Source organism: Alligator sinensis, unplaced genomic scaffold (assembly GCF_000455745.1).
Source record: "Alligator sinensis unplaced genomic scaffold, ASM45574v1 scaffold91_1, whole genome shotgun sequence".
Classification (NCBI taxonomy): Eukaryota; Metazoa; Chordata; order Crocodylia; family Alligatoridae; genus Alligator; species Alligator sinensis.
The window spans coordinates 806,741-821,743 of record NW_005842569.1 but is presented as its reverse complement, the minus strand read 5'-3'; positions in this window follow the sequence as shown (position 1 = coordinate 821,743).

The following is a 15,003-nucleotide window of genomic DNA, read 5'->3' as shown; positions in this document are numbered from 1 at the left end:
CAAGGGGGGAGGCGCGCTGCGCGGCTGGGGTTTCCTCAGCGCCCAGCCCCGCGCATACGCGCGCCTTCGCCTCGCGCGGGGCCCCACCCACGCACCCCCGCGTCACTTGGCCACGCACACAGACAGCCCCTTGAGCTGGACGTGTGAGGAGAAACACGGACACGGAGGCAGACAGGCGCACGCAGACATGCACGCATACACACGCGCGCCGTCAGACACGTGCGCACGCAGAGACGCCCGGACAGTCACGCATTCAGACACGCACAGACGGGCGCTCACCGACACACACGCACGTGCCCCCGGCCCCCGCAAGTCAGGAGAAAAAAAGACGCACAGGGACACACGCACGCAGACGTACACACAGAAACACCCGCACATACGTCCCCCCCACACACAGACGCGCGCGCAGGCTGGAACTCAGCCAGCCTGATGAGCTCCTTGCAAAAAGGGGAAATCCATTGGTATCTCTTCTAAAAGGGAAAATCTGTGTTTTCTCTGATAAAAATGGGAAATCCATGGTTTTCTCTTTTTTTCCGTGGGAAACGGAAAACCAGGATCCCCGGTGATCACAGATGGCCTCCAGGCGATCTTGCCAGCCTTCAGTCTTCTGTAACAGCGATTCCATCAGGCCAGGGTGAGTGGTCTGTAGATGGTCTCTCGAGTGTGCTGGGCCCTGATCTCCTTGCCTGTGTTTTCAATTAAAAGTAACCTGTTAGAAATACTGAGGTTTGGTTGTGGTCCATTGGTCCCAAATGTTGTAATTCAGTGGTGCTCAGTTTTTCTCCCTGGCAGGCCAGATGGGCAACGCCTAGGTTCCTCTGCAGATCAGATCCAGCCTGTGGTCCTGATCTGTTGCCCAGGGCAGGTGCAGTGGCCATGTGAAGGGGGCTTGGAACAGCTTGGCCCCTTCCCTCCACAAGGCTCCATCAGAGCAGCTGCAGTGGTCATGTGGAGGGGCCCTGAAGCAGCCTGGCCCTGATCCAGCCTCCTGGAGGGAAGGGGACATAGCCCACCCCAACCTGATCACAGGAAAAAGGAGTCTGGCCTGGCCCCATCTGGCTGAGGGGGTAAGAGGTGTGGGAATTTGGCAGCATGGGAGGGTGGTTGTATTAAGGGCCACCAGTCCCCTGCTGCCAAATTTTCTGACCTGTGGGGAACCCTATGGGCCAGATGCCACCATTGTCCTATGGGCCACATTTGGCCCACAGGCCAGAGGCTGATCATCCCTGTTCTAATCGGAAGCCAGCTTAGAAAGTAGAGTTGGGTGGCTGATGTGGTTATGACAGCCTGTGCCACTGTGGCAATGTGTTGCAATGTCCTGTGCTAGTTGGAGTTTCCTAAAGTAGGCTGGCTTTGTGCCAGCTGCATTGCACAAAGCGAAAAAGATGTTTCTAACCAGGCCACATCACCAGCCACGGAGATGAGGAGGAGTCTCTAAACTGGTAGAAAGTATTTCACTCTAGGAAGTTAATGCACATACTGTCTGTTCTAAAAAGCTTATGGAAATATTAGAGATTTTATTTATTTATATGGGACAATTAGAGAAATAATTAAAATATCAAAAAGAGAGAAAAAAAACAGAACAGGAAAGTATATTCCAAAGGAACTTTAGGCTGATAAATTGCATCATATGCATGATTAAATTTCATGACCATGCTCATAATTACAGTTTACAATGATGCACAAAGAGCATCAAAATCATATTTTAAAATGCTTTTATTCAGATTATCACATTTTTCCTTTCTTTCTCCTATGCAAAAATATTGCACTTTATTGACTACTGCTTTTGTTTGCTGACTTCAGCGGACTTACAGGGGTGGCAAAGAGAAAAAATGGCCTGCTGTTTAAAATATTCCATGTATGTAGAATACTTGAATACTTGACCCCATTTTGCCTATATATATGTTAGCTTAATATTACCACTGTAAGTAGTATTTGATGGGATAATGGTGGCAGGTTTTGAGGCTTCACATTCAACAGCTAAATAAACAACAATACTGAGAGATGAAGAAAATCAGCAAAAAATACATAGGGCTGTGAATGGATAAAAAGTACAAACAACAATTAAACTAATGGAAGAAAGTGCTTGTTTGTATTAACAATTCAATAGTACAGTACTGACAGTAAAATGTAGCTACTGGGGAAAAACACTAGCATTTACAGTAATGCTGGTACTCTTCTATCCTAAATCATACTCTTGTATCCCAAAACATTTGACAGATTTTGGGCCACATTCTGGCCTCCAGTATAAACTTAGAGCAGCATTAGGGCAGTGTCAAAGTTATATGACATCAAAGGTAAAGCCAGTACGCAGTTGCCAGTAGCATCAGAAAGTCTACAAGAGAACTATCCATCTGATATCCCCTCAGGTCCTGTGTGGAGCACAGCTCAGCTGAACAGGAGGCAGATGTGCTTTTTATTCACTCCTGTTTACTTCTGAAGATGTTCCCACAAGATAGTTTATTCAACCCAAACTGATTAAACCTCTTCATAGATGAAACATTGCAATATACTTTGTTTCGGGAATTACCGGTAGTTATATATCTGAAATAAGTAGGAAGAGACTGTTTCTCCTCTTTTGACCTCCCAAGTCTGTTATGCTGAATGCAGATGCTCTAGTTTGGCATTCCCAGGCTAAACTTCTAGGGGAAAATTGTATGTCGTTCTCTGAAAAGGGTTATATGCCTAGTCTGCATGAATACTCTCACCATTCGAATCTCCCCTCAGTAGAATTTCAGTAGTGCTGCAGTGAGATTATTAGAAAAAAAATCAGTGGAAATTGTACCTTATAGGGCAGTGGTGCTCAACCTCCTGGCCCCAAAGGCCAGACTGGGAATTTGATGGCAAGGGAGTGGTGGCAGTGCTACATTTTGCAGGTCTGGAAGCCATGGCAGTTAAAACACTTGCAGTTCCTCCACCCCAACATTTCCAGATGGGGCGTCCCGCAGGCCAGAGGTTGAACACCATTTCTTAGGCTACTGGCTGTGGAAGTTTCTTAGAAAAATCCATAACATTGTTTAGGCTTTTTCTCAGTGACAATTAGTTTCTTAGGTAGCTGACCATTCTATAGATGCAGTTTCCTTTGGAAAGCTGTGTTATCAAGGTATGGAGAAAGAGATCTCTGGGCCCTACTTTGGGAAGTGTTTCCTTCTTTTAAGTAAATTACTCATATGATGCCTGTAAACTATTATGATGAGTGCCCCAGAACATGAATATAAAGAGAAACTTTATTTAAAATATTTATTTACACAAGACCAGATTATCTCTTTATGTATTTACAGAGATTTTGAAGTGCACATTATTGATTTGCTTGCATAGTTTATATTTGATGCCTTGACATCTACCAGCTAAATATTGCTCAGAGTTATAAGAAGTCTGAGCACATTAGATGTAATGAATTCTTCAAATATTTAATGATTTAAAAGAAACTTTAATTGAGCTAATCTGCATTTACTATTGCATTCTGTTAATAAAGAGTAACTCAGTATTAATGCAAATTGGCATACTGAAATTAATTATGAAACGTAATTACACTTGTGCAGTAACCAGTTTTCTAGTATTAATAACCCAGCTGATCTTGACACAGCCTTAACCACAGGATCACAAAGAGCAGCTCTGTAATACAATATTTCTGGTTGCAATCTTAAAATCAGCAGCATAGCAGATACTAACTTTTTTAATAGCATTATGGAAATATGCAGAATAAGGGCTCAATACTGAACTCTGCATCATGAATAGCACATACCCCCTGGTGGTGCCAGAAGCGCAGCAGTGGTGAGCGGGGAGCTCCCGCAGACACTGCCGGCACTGTAGGTGATGCGGGGTGGCGAACGCTGGCAGTGTTGGCAGTGACCAGATGTGATCATAGACCTCCCACAGATGCTGCTGGCAGTGCCAGCAGTGGGGTGGCAAGCAGCAACCGCCCATAGGCACCGCCGACAGTGTCGGCAGTACCTTTTTGCAGGGGCTGCACCACCATGCACAGGAGGTGCACATGCACTCACATGCACCCCCTACATGTTGCCCCTGCTCTGCATAAGTTCATAACTAGGGAAAATGCAAGCTTCCTGGTCCAAACTTACAATGTGATGAGTACCTCCTTCAGTCTTAAAATAATGCAGGATTTGGGCTTGTAGATGCACAAAAGGTATACTGGGTGCTGTGGTTACTTTTGGCAAATGTGTTAGAGATCTTATCATACAATTTTTAATATGTAGTATACCTCATTTTTGTTGTCTAGACTAGAAGACTCTTCTCACCTTTTATTTAAACTTGAACAAAGACTTTCATAATAGTTTATTTCACACACACCATTACATTTTGGCAGGAACCACAGAGTTCAAGGAGCATATGATAGAATCAGAGAAAATTAGGGCTGGAAGGGACCTCAGGAGGTCATCTAGTCTAATCCCCTGCTCAGAGCAGGACCATCCCCAACTAGGTTATCCCAGCCAGGGCTTTGTCTAGGCTGGGTCCTAAAAACTTCTGAAGATGGACATTCCATAATCTCTCTTGGTAGCCTGTTCCCGTGCTTTACTACCCTCCTAGTGAAAAAATTCTTCCTCATTCCTACCCTAAACTTCCCTTGCTGCAACGTGAGACCATTGCTCCTGGTTCCGTCATCTGCCACCACTGAGAACAGTCTAGCTCCATCCTCTCTGGAACCGCCCTTCAGGCAGTTGAAGGCTGCTATTAAATACTCTCAGTGTTCTCCATACTAGATAAGTGCAGTTCCCTCAGTCTCTCTTCATAAGCAGGGATCCGGGTTTTTGATTTGCTGTGGAAAAACATGGACTTTCTTTAACGGAGAAAAACAGGGATTTTCTGCTTTTAAGGAGAAAATTGTAAGGAACTGCAGGTTTCCTTTTCAGGCTTTCAGATTTCCAGCCTGCAAGGGGCTGCTTGGGGCTGGGGGCAGCAGGAGGAGGGCCATCACAGGCAGGAGGTGCCATGTGTTTGTGTGTGTGCACACATGCACATGGCGGCCAGGCAGCATGGAAAGCAGTCCCTGCAGCTCCCCCCAGGTAAATCTGGATAGGAAGGGCAGATTAAGGCCCCCATGGTGAGGGAAGGAGTAGGGCAGGGCTGGGGCTGGGGGTGCTGCCCAGCCAGGCCGTGCATGGGTCCTGGGGCTGGGGTAGGAATGTCCTCCCCAGCGGGCAGGGCAGGATGGTGGGGGCAGGATGGAACCACAGGCAGCTCATGTGAAGGGGGCAGCAGTGGGCTAGCTCATAGTTTCATAGTTGGTAGTTTCAGAAGGGACCTGATCAGATCATCAAGTCTGACCCCCTGTCATGGGCAGGAAAGGATGCAGGGGTCAAACAACCCTGGCTAGGTGAATGTCTAGCATCCTTTTAAAGACACCCAGGGTAGGAGCGTGCACCACTTCCCTTGGAAGTTGGTTCCAGCTCCTGGCCGCCCTGACTGTGAAGTAGCACGTCCTGATGTGTAGCCTGAATCTACTCTGAGTCAACTTATGGCCGTTATTTCTTGTTACTCCCGGTAGTGCTTGGGGGAACAGGGACTCTCCCATTGCCTGCTGGTCCCCGCTGACTAGTTTGTAAACAGACACCAGATCCTCTCTCAATCTTCTCTTGTGGAGGCTGAACAGATTAAGGTCCATAGCCTCTCCTTGTAGGGCCTACCCTGCTGCCCCCAGATCATGCAAGTGGCCCTCCTCTGGACCCTCTTGATGCTGTCCTCATCCCTCCTGAAGTGCAGTGCCCAGAACTGGATGCAGTACTCCAACTGCAGCCTGACCAGTGTCGCATAGAGGGGGAAGATCACCTCCTTGGACCTGCTCGTGATGCATCTATGGATGCACGACAAGGTGCGGTTAGCCTTCCTGACTGGGTCCCCACATTGGCAGCCCATGTTCATCTTGGAATCAATAGTGACTCCGAGATCCTTTTATGCCTCTGTGCTTGTAAACAGTGTGAGTCCTGGCCTAGTTATAATAGTGATCATGCTGCATGCACTCCCAGGGAGGGAGGCATGAGGGGGCACATGCCTCCCAGATTTGTGCATGGGGCATGTGCAGATATATGCTGTATGCTGTGGGCCCTGGAGATCCCCGGGGGGAGGGGAAGAGCAGCAGGGCAGGGAACCCCAAGCCTGCAGCCTACATTCTCCATCCCTTCCAGGCACATGCCTCCCAGATTTGTGCATGGGGCATGTGCAGATATATGCTGTATGCTGTGGGCCCTGGAGATCCCCGGGGGGAGGGGAAGAGCAGCAGGGCAGGGAACCCCAAGCCTGCAGCCTACATTCTCCATCCCTTCCAATGGGCTCCACTCTGGCCATGCCACCCACAGGAGGGGAAGTCAGGCTTCATGCTTTATTCTGGCCACAGCAGCTCTGCCTCCCATGGTTTGGACACCACTGGTGGGGCAGAGGGCTGCATGCCCTGGCCCTGGTCACATAGTCCTGGAACCTAGGGGCTCCCTCTGGCAGGGCTGGGGGTGGGGTGCAGGGTGCAAGTGATGGGCATTAGCAGTGCTGGGGGGTGTGGGCTGTAGGTGGGGAATTCGGGGCACTGGCAGGGCTGGGAGGGCTGTGTGTAGGGAGTGAGGGGCACCAGCAGGCCCAGGGGGCTGTGGCTTGGGAGGGAGGTGCAACAGCGGTGGCAGGGCACTGGCATATCAGGGCTGCTCAGCACCACAAAGCAGCAGGAGGCAAAGCCACAGCTGGACCTGTGTCCTGGTAAGCTAAGGGAGCAGGGGGAGTTCTGATTTTCTATGAGAAAAAAACCAAAATCAAATGCCAAAATATATAGGTATTTAGAATTCATTTTATTATAATGATTGAGGCACTGGTATCCTTCCAAATTGTTTTAAAATTGTAAATATATCAATAAAACATTGTGAAGCTGATATTTAATTTTTTATACATATAGTGGTGTTTCATTTTAATCATGGAAAAGCATAGATTTGGGGGTTTTCAATAAAGTAATTTGTGATTTTTAATCAGAGATTTTGCTATTTTTAAATGGCAACATTTTAAATTGAGGCACTGGTATCCTTCCAAATTGTTTTAAAATTGTAAATATATCAATAAAACATTGTGAAGCTGATATTTAATTTTTTATACATATAGTGGTGTTTCATTTTAATCATGGAAAAGCATAGATTTGGGGGTTTTCAATAAAGTAATTTGTGATTTTTAATCAGAGATTTTGCTATTTTTAAATGGCAACATTTTAAATCAGGATCCTTGCTCATAAGTCATGTGCCCCAGCCCTGTAACCATTTTTGTTGCCCTCTGCTGGACTCTCTCCAATCTGTCTACATCCTTTCTGTAGTGGGGGTCCAAAATTGGACACAGTATTCCAGATGTGGCCTCACCAGTGCTGACCTTAGAGTCCATTCATCCAACCCATACTTCCTTAACTTGCTTGCAAGAATCTTGTGGGTGACCATATCAAAAGCCTTGCTAAAATAAAGGTATATCATGTCCACTGCTTTCCTCACATCCATGGAGCCAGTCATCTCATCATAGAAGGCAATCAGGTAGGTCAGGCATGGCTTGCCCTTGGTGAATCCATGCTGACTGTTCCTAATCACCTTCCTCTCCTCTAAATGCTTAGAAATGGATTCCTTGAGGAACTGCTCCATGATTTTTCCAGGGACTGAGGTGAAGCTGACTATTCTGTAGTTTCCCAGATTCTCCTCCTTCCCTTTCTTAAAGGTGGATGTTATATTTGCCCTTTTCCAATGGCCGGGACCTCTCCTGATTGACATGAGTTTTCAAAGATAATGGCCAGAGGCTCTGCAGTTGCATCAGTCAACTCCCTCAGCATCTCGGGTGCATCACATTTGGCCCCATGGACTTATACATTTCCAACTTTTCTGAATAGTCCCTAACCTGTTCTTTCACCACTTTTGGCTGATCGCCTCCTCTCCAAACTGTGCTACCAGGTGCAGTAGACTGGGAGCTGACCTTGCTTGTAAAAACTGAGGTAAAAAGGTATTGAGTACTTCAGATTTTTCTGCATCCTCTGTCACTAGGTTAAATCTTCCATTCAGTAAGGGATCCACACTTTCCCTGATCTTCTTCCTCTTGCTGACATACTTGTAGGAACTTTTTTTTTAACCTTTCATGTCCCTTGCTAGATGCAACTCCAGTTGTGCTTCAGCCTTCCTGATTTCATCCCTGCATGCCCAAGCAATACTCTTATACCCCTCCATAGTTGTTTGTCCAAGTTTTTACTTCTTGTAAGCTTTCTTTTTGTGTTTTGGCTCATGGAAGAGTTCCCTGCTAAGCCAAGCTGGTCTTCTCCCATACTTGCTCATCTTCCTGCACCCTCACTAAGGTGTCTTTAAAATATGACCAGCTCTCCTGGACTCCTTTCCCTCTCAGACTGGTTTCCCAGGGGATCCTGCCCATCAGTTTCCTGAGTCAAAGTCTACTTTTCTGAAGTCCAGGATCATTACTCTGCTGCGTTCCTTCCTTCCTTTCCTCAGGATCCTGAACTCAATTGTCTCATGGTCACTGCTGCCCAAGTTGCCATCCACTACTACATTCCCCACTAATCCTTCCCTATTTGTGAGCAGCGGATCAAGAAGAGCATGGTCCCTAGTTGGCCTCTCCAACACTTGCACCAGGAAGTTTTCCCCAAACTCTCCAAAACTTCCTGGATGTCAGGGTGATTGAAGTTCCCCATGTGAACCAGGGCCTGTGATCTGGAAACTTCCATGAGCTGTCTGAAGAAAGCATCATCCACCTCATGCTCCTGGTCTGGTGGTCTATAGCAGACACCCGCCTTGACATTACCCTTGTTGATCTCCCCTCTGCCCCTAACCCAGAGACTTGCAACAGGTCTATCTCCAGTTTCATACTGGAGCTCTGAGCAATCATATTCAACAGTTTTGAAGCAGCAGTACTTCTCATTTTGTATTCTCACTTTGTATTTTTGACAGTTACAGTGCCACAGTGGCTTCTGAGAACTGTATGTAAATAAAAGAGGTCAGGGCTAAAACTCTTTTTTTCCTTCTTTTTTTTTTTTTTTGAAGTCAATATCCTTTTCATACTGGTGGAGTAAATGTACATTGGACATGCATATCTATACTAACACTTCTTCAAGAAGGCAGTACTATTCCAGCAGGCAATACAATTCCAGTACTATTCCTGTATTATAATACAGAAATATTATAATAGGGAGACTGTTGTTCTTTTTTTTTTTGTAACATGCATGTTTAGATTGGATAAGAATCAAGTTCTAAGGCTGATTACCGCTAATGAAAAACTTTCCAAAAGAAATCATATCAAGCTCACCTGGTTCATTTTAATATAACAAGATCTTAATAAAAGTGGAAAATAAGTCACAAGTTACTGCAAGTTGCTTTTTCCACTAAACTGTTTCACTATCAGAACTTTTTTAAATGCACGTTTTTAATATAAGAAACAGACTAAAGGAAATTAAATACAAATAAATAAAAAGGAACCACTTTAATTATTATTTTTATTATGTCGCTTAATCAATGTAAGGTAGTAAATCATTCCAGATTGTATCTATGTGTAAAAGAGTGTCCCTGTTACAAAGCAGGTGTTAAACACCGGTCTACCTATGCTTTGCCTCTGTTACTGCTGAACTGGGTAGACTGTATCAACTCCTGTGAAGAAATAATTAAGCAGGATTCCAAGAGCCCCCATGTCAAACATTTTGTTATTGTAGCATAAATATATATCAATTGAGAGTTTCTACTGCAGAAAGCTATCATTAATAGAAAGGGAAGAGGGGTCTCAGGGGCTAAAAAGTAGATTGATGGGGAAAAAAGAGGTATAGAGTTCTGTGCAATTAGATAAGTAAGTGTTATAAGAGGCAAAAAAAGCCAAGTGAGTCTAGTTTTCCCTTTCCTGTAACTACCAGGTGAAATGAATCAGAAAATGCTGAGTTTGTGTGACCCATAGTGACAATGGTCTTGAAAATTTCTCCAGTATGTGATCTATGCTTTTACTGATGTCAGGAAGCAGAAAACAGACTGTTTTAGGAGCTGAAAAGAACAGTTCAAATCACGTCCTTATGACCTACTCAAGAGGGAATGCTCTTTGTGGTCCTTGCTCTCCTCCATGAAAGGAGGAGATTGGTTATCGTTCCAACATAATCCAAAATATCGTTCCTGCACTTTGTGGAGATTCTTCACAGTCCATAAATGCGTGTACAGGGAACAGGCTGGGGATGGAGTAGGCAGAGATCTGAGAAGGGCTAGGTAAAATTATTCCCAGTGGAAGTTAATACAAGCATAGGAGGGAAACCAATGAAGAGAAATGCTGCACTAAAGTTCTGCCTCAGTCCCATTCACTCTGAGGAGCTACTGAGAGATCCCCAGGGACTTGTGCTCATGGCAGAATCCCAAGGAGTTCAGCTGTAGCCTTGTGGCTCCCTGATTATTTCAAGGAATTCCAGTGGTCTTCTGATACAAATCTCTCATTTCCTCCATAGAAAGACAGGAGATCTATACCACGAACTGTCATACAACAATGTAGAGGAAACTTTATTAGCCTGCAGAAGTTTCTGGCCTCTACACATCATTCAGTATAGAAGGGACTGATAAAACCTAACGACAGGAGACATGACCTCTTGAGGAAAGTAGAGGTAGCAGGTAATACCTTTTGCAAGTGTGAAGAAGAAGAAATATTCAAAAGAAAAGGTAAAGCATGAGGGAATAATTATAATGGAATTATACTGGAAAAAGGCTCATGATTTAAATAAGAAAGTAGGAACAATGCTAAGAGATGTAGCAGCATCTGGGGAGTTAGGGGACAGAGATCACTAGTCCTCATCATTTCCATAAATTGCTCACAGGCCAGTAACATTTCCCTCTGGTTCTCATGTATTACTGAAGGAGAATTCAGGTGCTGAGGGCTTACTCTCTGAAATGCAGAGTGCTGCCCTCTTCCCCCATTTTTTTCCAAAATGTGCTCTCTCTGTCATTATAGGAAAGATACACCCACCCTGCTTCCTCTTGAATGGTTTCTTTTGGGAGGGAACAATTTAGAGCATGAAGTAGGAATTATCATTTAGAAACACTTGACTAAAGGACTTACTCCTGAATTATCCCTCCTTATTACAACAGAGAAATGGAATAACCTACACAGTGGTAATCAAGGGGGAAATGACCTATATAGTGGTTATCAAGGGTATTTCTACCAAATAGTTAATCTTGATAACTTTCATAGTTCATGAGAAATTTTGTAATATAATCTATCCCTAATTGTTCAATTGCTGCAAAAGCAAAGTTCATGCTGCCTTCTTTTGGCACTTTACCTGGTAGGCATGGTAAACAGAAAAATAGATTTGTAAATACTAGAAACATTAGTGAAGGTGCAGGGTGCCAAACAGCAGCAAAGGGCATGTGTACCTTAATGGTGAGTCTGAGACTACTACCAAGAAGCAAGTTCTACCTGCCTGTGTGCACCAAAGTCTGGAAAGTAGATAGTGTGATGGCTTAGAACAGCCCTGATTGCATACTAAGAAGTGTGCCTAACAAAAAGCCTGAAAAACAGTGCTCCTGGGCTCCCCACAGGGGCTGTGTAGACATGCCCAAATACATCACAGCTGAACAAGTCTCAATGAACTGTAACCAATCAGTACATCACTATAAGCAATAAAATGAAACTGTATACTCAATGTAGTATAGTAGTAAAACAAAAACAAAACTTGCTGCTGCAATAAATCATCAGATCCAAGAATTTATCAGGATTAAGACAGTTAGAACATCTAAGCAATTACACCACACAGAGTACAACTGTAATACAATAGGGTATAAGCTAACCACTCACTGCTTGGATCTAGAATGTAAGCATGGGGAAGCTTAACAGCTGCTGGGGGCTGCACTGCTCTTCCTTCTCTCCCTCTCACCATTGGCAATATCCTTACTTTTACTTCCTATTTTCCCAGAACCTCAGCTTCATATTTAGCATTTTATCCATTCCACCAAAGCCTGTTCATCTTCCTGTGTGATGCCTTTCAGGCATCTCTACACATTACACATAAGGCATGATTAACATATTAAGTTGTGACCCAGCTACACATCCAACTAATTAATAGCATGATAAAACAAGCAGCAAGCTACAAAGTTACTCCACAAAAAATGTGTAATAACTTTGTAGCTTGTTCTAATCATGCCATTAATTGAACATATGGCCAGGAGCTCCCCTGTGGCTGGGAGCCCTATCAACTAAGGGGCTCCCAGCCACAGGGGCTCATCACCTGCTGCCAGTCCTGCAGCTGACAAGGCCTGCAGTGGTTGCAGCATTCTGGGACTACCCCTGCTGTGAGCGTCATCAGCTGCAGGGCTTGCAGCAGGGAGAGGGAGAAGGCTATCACCACTGTGAGCCTTGTTGGCTGTGGGGCACACAGCAGATACAGTGTCGTCAGCTGTGGGGCTCACAGTGGAGGCAGCGGGGAAAACACTGCCACCTCTGTCAGCCTTATCAGCTGTAGGGTTCATAGCCATAGGAACCAGTGCAGGGAGAGAGCCCAGGCTTGTGATCCTGGTTTCTCCCTCCACTGGTGATGAGATGCAATGGGATCTAATGTACACTCCCATAATTGTGCTTCCGCCATACACACATGGCATGGAAGGAGGCACGATTGTGTGGATCATGCTTTATATCCCATTGTGCCTTTACCTGCACATGTAGAAGAGCCCTATGACATGCCCAGATGCCTTTTCCACTATTGGCAAAATTATAGTTCATTTCTTAGGTATCACTGGGTGTGTCTACACATGCAATTAATGTGGACCAATAAACTGAGAATCTTATTGCTCCAGAGGTTTTTTTTACTTCTGGGTGCACTGTTTGAATATGCACCTGGGAGCAAAAAACTGTGGAGCAAATTCCCCTGGAGTTTATTTGTGCATACCGCATGGAGCCCAGTCAGAACAGACCAGGTTGGCAGGGGACCCAAGGGGTCCACCTGGTAGCCCAGGGCTGCTCTGACCAGGCTCTGACCATGGACTGCAGGGGAGAGGGGTGGGAGCGGGGAGGCTGGCTGGGGCACAGGGTGCTTCAGCATGGGTGCTGCCCACCAGCTAGCCTGGCACTGAGGCACCATGTGCCCCAGTTAGCCAAGGCAATGTATACACTTGAGCTTCTGTGCACGAAAAAAAACTCTGCAGCAGGGTACTACTTGTAAATACAAGTACTACGCTGCTGTGGAGTTATTAGTTTCATGCACCCTAATAGAGGTGCATGTGTAGACACAAAGATGTTTACTGTGCAGTTAGTTGGTCAACTGCACAGTAAGCATATCCATTGACTTTGATTGTTGTCATTTTTCTGGCTTCTGGTCTCCCCATTTCTTTCTCCTCCAAAATTTCAGTTTATGTGATCTCCCAAAATACTAAGTCAGCCTGCCATCTGAAGTCCCCTCATTGGCTGCACCAAATGCATAAACCTTTATTAAATCCATAAATCTGTGCTCTACCTACACACTTACATTTGTTCTTATTTCCTGCTTCTTCTATGACCTATGCCCAGTAACTGCCACATAACAGACTAACAGTACAGGGTGGGAAGGAAGGGTAAGGGCAAGGTACACTGAGCACAGTCTCTTTTGTACAGTAACTAGTCATTTAAACACACTAAGATTTAAAAGACACCTGATCACAGTGCTGCTATTATGCATTTTATCCACTATAATATACAAAATGTATAAGTTACTGAAAGGGCCAGGGAAGTACCCTCCTCACTGGGCTACAGAGTGAGGCTCCATCTTACCTTCTTACCTTTTGGCCCCATGGTTTTTTCGTGTTTTCTATTTTCAGGCCTAGCTTCAGAGGGAATCCCTTCTGCTGCTTAGGGATACTCAGATTGTGCGTAATGAATCAGGCTGCTCAGGTGATCTAAGTGCAGGAACACCTAGTGGGTGGATCCCAAGCAGCCTGAGGTAGGATATGGATATTAATAACACATTTAATCCAAAATGGCAGAATGAGCATGAATAAAAGCTGTTGTTTTCAAATGACCAGTTCGACTGTTGCTTAATCACTACAGTGCATACATCTGTGCTGAAATGCTTAGCACGTCACATGTGATTTGTGCAAACATTTAGGCAGGACTGTGCTGAATCACATATTAGAGACAAGGTGTATAAATTCCAGTTGAAAAGGGACAAGTGTTCAAAAATCCCCATTTGAATCCAATACCTTTCTTTAAAAGCCCTTTGCTTCCTTGTTTCAGGTGCACCTCTTTAGCTTTTGTTAACAAAACTTCCCTATGCCTGCATTAGCTTCTTTCTTTCTAGCACAAGAGGCTTTCCTTACTTACTCCAAATCCCTCATCAATATCTATTTTTCCTTGTTTGGATTGACTTGCATTATTAATGTCAGGCATGGTGCTCTTTGCTGTTTTCCTCACAGATGATTATATCAATTCCAAGATATTAGCTAATATAAGACAATCAGTGGGTGCAGCTACACAATACATTTACTACACAGTTGACTAATTAGCTGCACAGTAAATGTCACGTGTCTACACATATGCCCCTATTAGGCCGGAGTAGATTAATTAACTCCGCAGCAGGATAACATTTGTATTGACAAGTGCTGTCCTTCTGTGGAGTTTTTTACACCACAGCAATTCACATGTACACACTGCCACGGCTGTCTGGGGCATGAGGGTGCTTCAGTGCAGGGGACTGCCTGCTGGCTAGCCCCACACTGAAGCACCCCTGTGCCCCAGCCAGGCTCTCTGCAGAACACTGAGCTGTGGGGAGCAGCCCTGGCTGGCAGGCTAACCCCCTGGGCTGGCTGCCAGCCTGGGCTGCTCTGACCTATCTTATTGTGATGCACTTCCAGGTGCATGTACAGATGCAGTGCCTGGGAGTGATAAACTCCAGATCAATAAGCTCCAGAGTTTATTTATGCAGACTAATACCATGTGTAGACACATCCAGTTTATGTTATCTTTGTAAATGAATCTGTTCAATGGTATTGTCTTCTTTCACCCCTTATTTCCTTTTGCTTTTCTCTATCCAATTTAGTCTTAAGATCCACA